Raw genomic sequence first — 6000 nt, 5'->3', positions numbered from 1 at the left:
AGGCCCCTCTCACTCTCCCCACAGAGCTAGTCCCCCAGCGGAGTTACAGCTGGAGAGGATCTGGAGTGGTCCGTAGTGAGCCTGGGGAATCACTCACTGCAGCCAGTGCCCCTACATCGCCCCTCGCTGTCAGACTTCCGGAGGAAGAGATGCCGCAGGCAGCCCCTAATGGACTCTCGACCCGAGTGAGGCTGCAACCCCCAGCCACCCAGAGGCATCCCCAGGACGAGACTTCCCCAGCCCCACTGATGAGCAGTCCTCCTCCAGGAGCAGGCGCCAGCAAGCACGCCTGCTCGGCCCCAGTCCTGAGAGCCGACCTACCCACCAAGGCCCCACCAGGGCAAGGCCTCCCTCTACACTGCCCAGCAGCCCACCTCGGACGACCCGGCCCCTGATGGTGGTCCTGTGCCTCCTGCGAGAGAGCACACCCGACGGGACCTCTCCCACTCCTAGATGACACCTGAAGCTGCCCAGTCACCGGCAGCCCAACTTTGTCCTCTGTGTCTCTGACTGTATTTAATCTGTACATTGTATTGTGTATCTTTGTGGTAATATACGTGTAAGGTTGGTTGACCCAAGTTTTTATGCCCTGTTCCTCTAGTTGCATGCTCTAGACCTGGTCCTGAAGGGAACCCCAGACCAGTTGCTCGTGCTCAGAGAACAAGGAGTTGAGCTCTGAACATGGTGCATAACAGAGACAATAGGCCAAGTTAAAGCAGACATAGTATAGGTGCTGGGAATGACTTACAGAAGAGTTGATATAGCCATGGAAGAGCAGGAAAACAGTATTCAGCAAGTGCCTGTCTGTTTATTACGCCTTTTAACAGTACTGCCAGTCCTGAGGGATGCCTTCACATGGTGGCACCAATATGACCTGGTGACTTTTCTGCCTGACCATACAAACGTCCCTAAGGTCTGTCTATCCCCTCAGCCTCAGAGGAGGATGACAGACTCCAGGAGGGTGCAATATATTGTACTGGGTTCACGTTCAGATGAGCTGGGCTTGCAACTACTACTACTATTACTACTACTACTAGTACCTCTACTAATATTATTACTACTACTACTAGTACTAGTATTACTTCCACTATTCTTACTAATGTACTACTATTACTATTACTACTACTACTATTATTACTGCTACTACTAGTCTCCAGTTTGCCATCAAGAGCTTCCTCCTTACCATGGGTGCTGGGGGATGGAGGTACATTCATTTGGTGCCAGCAATTGTATATCGCCAAGTCCTCAGCCTGGCACTACAAACATCTCTCAACTCCCTCCCTATCCCCCAAAGGGAGGATTCAGGACCCCAAGGGGGCAACTTTAGATTGTAGTTCGCTGGGTATCACTACAGGCAAACTTCAGGATACAACTACTACTACTTCCTATGGATGCACATTGGCTATATAGGCAGTCCTCAGTATATTATTGTTGTTGTTGTTGTTGTCCCAGGATCATCTGAAATGTGAACTTCATCCCTGTAGTCTGCCATCTTCCTTCTGGGGTATAGGAAAGGAGATAAAGGACGTTTGTATGGCCAGATAGCAGAGCCTCCCAGTTACATCCATGCCACCACGTGAAAGCATCCCTCTCCAGCACCAGTCATTATGTGTTGACAGATATCATAGGTTTTCCATCAGACTGGTTCATTCATTCATTCATTCATTCATCATCCAACATTTTTTTTTTTTTTTTTTTTTTTTTTTTTTTCCCCATCAAGAATGTGAGGGCCCAGGGCAAGGTTTCTCTGTCCTGATATTTAAGGTAAGGGTGATCAACCTCACTTGTCCTTGAGTGGCATTATGAGAGCAATGAACTACCTAACCTAACGTAACCGAATGAGGAGTTTGGGGGAGAGGTGGGGGCAGCACTGGCAAACCTTCTCACCTTCAGACCCCGAGGAAATGTTTATCACATGTCATCACATATCGGTAATGACTGTCTATCTATCTATTGCCAAACACCTCAATCCCACTTTCATGTCACCCTGTCCCCTGCCATTTCACTGCCCTCCCCTTTGCTCACACACCTCCTCTCTCATATACATCTCCACTCCATCTCTTCATCTCATCCTTTGCCTCCCTCTCCCTCTCCTGCCCACTAATTACAAAAATGCATATCTGAAGACATTATTTCTTCTCTAAACATGTATGAACAAACCATACACTGCTGATACATGATACACCATTACACTGTATGTACTAATAATTATACAGAAATAATTGTATATTATTTTCCTGTATATGAGATTCTACAGATTCAGAAATAAGGGTTTATTGTATGATGATTATGAGAGAGCAAAGCCCTCACGAGTCTCTCATCAAGTATTGGCATTTTCTCACGTATGAGCGGCCCAACCTGGCCCGGGCCGACTGTAACGCTTTTGAGAAGCTTAATCTCAGCAAGCACAGGACCGATCACTGCCTGGTTTGCACCATGTGATAGCCCAATTCTTTAAGATTTGTCTTTGACAGGTTTCATCACACCCCGTCAGTGCATGTGGCAAGTGACACGCGCCAAGTGAAGCATGTCGAAAATCACCAAAAGAGTGCCACAGGCCAGACAGTTTGTTGTAAAGGCATGAAACTAGGTAGGCAGATAGCCATCAAGATACTCCAGGCATCCTCAGTGTGTACGGCGACATTTCAATGCTTTTGGATTTAAATGGCCTCCCTTGCATCTTGCCAACAAAGGTATTTTACTGCTGATTTAGTTACTTTTAATGTTACAGGTATACAAGTTTTCAACCTGAGGGAAAAAAAAAAAGAAAAAAAAAGATAAGATTATATATAAAGCCTTGGAGGATGGCAATAAAACTGGCAACTGGAAAACCATGTCGTTGATGTGAGACAGGTCTAAAAACTACCAAATTGCTTCTGTTTGTTGCTCTTTATCTCACCAACTCCCACACTGGAGATCACAAAGGTTTTTTTTTTTAAAGATGACAGTGTATTTTTATGAAAATTCAGTACACAACACTTTGCTACCACTAACACTAAAAATTCCTACCAAAGTTTCAAAAGCTGTTGACTGTGTACATTACTCACTACACACAAGCTTCTACTCCGTCACAAGTAGGTTAACACTGTGGTCATATCCTAGGTGGCATGGGAGGAGTAATGCCATTCCTTAGTGATTTACTTTCCCTATTACTCCTTAAAATTTTCTTGTATGTCACTTGTATTGTTTGTATTGTATCGTTTATAAAGGCTCCAGTGTGCCTGCATGTTTTGGTCTAGGTCACCTAATGGCGGCTCTCCACACTGCTCCATCTCTGGCAGCCTCCCTATTCAGTCTTGTATCCCTGAGGTCACACACTATGACCTCATCCCAGGTCTTTTTCGGTTTGCCTCTCGCACTTTACCCCTGACGTTCAAATCTCTCACCTTCTGCACCCAACTGCCATCCTCCATCCTCTCCACAAACCCAAACCATCTCAATCTACCCCTCCTCATCACAACATCAATACACTCCAGTCCCATCCTTCCTCTCAACTCTCCATCATTCTCCATCCCATGTCCAAATCTCAATCTGCCCCTCCTCATCGCAGCACCAATCCATTCCAGTCCCAACCTACCTCCCAGCTCTTCAATTACATACAGGCTGTATCAATAACATACAAGACAGCGTACTGAGGTGTAACATGTAAAATAAATCACTAGAGAGTGGTGTTACAAAAATCCCAAACCACGAAGAATACAAGTCTAAAAATGAGAAAGGACAAAAACAATACAACACATAATTATAAGACAATGTTACATAAAGGTAAATATTTAACCCAGTGTTTAAATAAATATTAGGTGTATTAAGTGTATTTGGTGTATTAGTTGTATTATGTGTATTAGGTGTATTAAATGTATTAAGTGTATTAGATGTATTAAGTGTATTAGATGTATTACGTGTCTTAGGTGTATAAATATTAGGTGTATTAAGTGTATTAAATGTATTAAGTGTATTAGGTGTATTACGTGTATTAGGTGTATAAATATTAGGTGTATTAAGTGTATTTGGTGTATTAAGTGTATTATGTGTATTAGGTGTATTAGATGTATTAAGTGTATTACATGTATTAAGTGTCTTAGGTGTATAAATATTAGGTGTATTAAGTGTATTAGGTGTATAAATATTACATATATTAAGTATTAGGTGTATAAATATTACACATAATAAGTATTAGGTGTATTAAATGTATTGGGTGTATTAGGTGTATAAATATTAAGTGTATTAGGTGTATAAATACTAGGTACATTAAGTGTATCAGGTGTATTAAGTGTATTAAATGTATTAGGTGTATAAATATTAGGTGTACTAAGTGTATTAGGTGTATAAATATCAGGTGTATTAGTAGAAAAATTGAGTGTACCGTATTAAGTAACAGACCTATAAACTCTGAACTGATTTCCTACTTCTATCTACCGGCTAAAATACCAACTAACATTTACAGTGTGTGTGTGTCAGTGTTGGCATGAATATACGAACTGAGCAATTTATGACACTTGAATTCTGTTACAAATATCACATACAAAGTTTATATACTACAGAAAATCCAAATATCACATACAAAGCTTATATATTTACAGGAAATCCACATACAGCATCATACACAAACCAGTACATAATAAATAATTCTTCTGATAGGAATATGAAAGGAAAAGTACATTTATGGTAACAAGCATAAAACTATTTAAAGCTTAACAATGTACTGTACTGTACTCTGGTTACATGTACAAATGGAATGTGATGTTAATGGTTTCCGAGTGTCGATCTTAACGTGAAAATATGATGTTGCAAAACCACATTAACATTATAATATACTGGGTGTTGAGGGAGGTGGTTTTTTGGCTGTAAGAGAGAGAGAGAGAGAGAGAGAGAGAGAGAGAGAGAGAGAGAGAGAGAGAGAGAGAGAGAGAAAGAGAGAGAGAGCTATATCCTGCATGTCCAACTTCTAACCCATTACAGAGCTATAATAACTGAATATACTAAGGAAGCTCCCTAACACCTTTTCCTATGTGATTTATTTTCATTACAATTTACTGCTCTATGCTGTTATATAAATCTTTCAAACATCACCATACTCTACATAAATCACACACAAAAGGATATTAACCAGCCATATCCATAAATAAATAACTAAAGAAGAGGTGTTAGGGAGCTTCCAATATTGCCATACTCTTCATAAATAACATACAAAAGGATAATAACCAGCCATATCCAAAAATAAATCACTAAGGAAGTGGTGTTAGGGAGCTTCCTTATCTAATGAAAAAGAGGCCCTAACACCTCTTCCTAAGTGACTCATTTTGCTTATTACATCCTGCCATCACCAAACTCTGACTTAATAACATGTGAAATTACATTAGCAAGCCATAATAAAAAATAATTAGGTAAGGAAAAGGTGTCAGGGAGCTTCTTAACCATCCATACTAAAAAAATAAAACAGCTAGCCTTAATAAAAAATAAATAGGTGAGGGAGAGGTGTTAGGAAGCTTCCTGAACCATCCATAATTTAATAATGTACAAAATATTAGCCAGACGTAATAAAAAATAAATAGGTAAGAAAGAGATGTTAGGGAGCTTCCTTAACCATCCATACTCTAAATTAATAACATACAAATCTATACCGTATTAACCGGCCATAATAAAAACTAAATAGGAAAGGAAGAGGTGTTAGGGAACTTGCATAACCATCCAAACTCTAAATAAATACAAATTTATACAGTATTAACCGTCCATAATAAAAAATAAATAGGTAAGAAAGAGATGTTAGGGAGCGTCCTTAACCATCCATAATCTAAATTAATAACTTAAAAAATTAATTTAACCAGCCATGTTCAAAAATAAATAGGTAAGGAAAAGGTGTTAGGGAGCTTCCTTAACCATCCATACTCTAAATTAATATTGTGGTAGGTGGTGGCGACCATCATCCATTCACTTGATGTAGTGCTGCCTACTTCTTCCTTAGCCTTTATCATTCTTTTTCTGTGCCTGCCCTCCTCTCTT

Source organism: Coenobita brevimanus, chromosome 83 (genome assembly GCF_032717465.1).
Source record: "Coenobita brevimanus isolate Jiangsu-jjx chromosome 83, ASM3271746v2, whole genome shotgun sequence".
Taxonomy (NCBI): domain Eukaryota; kingdom Metazoa; phylum Arthropoda; class Malacostraca; order Decapoda; family Coenobitidae; genus Coenobita; species Coenobita brevimanus.
Note: the sequence above shows the minus strand (reverse complement) of the source record.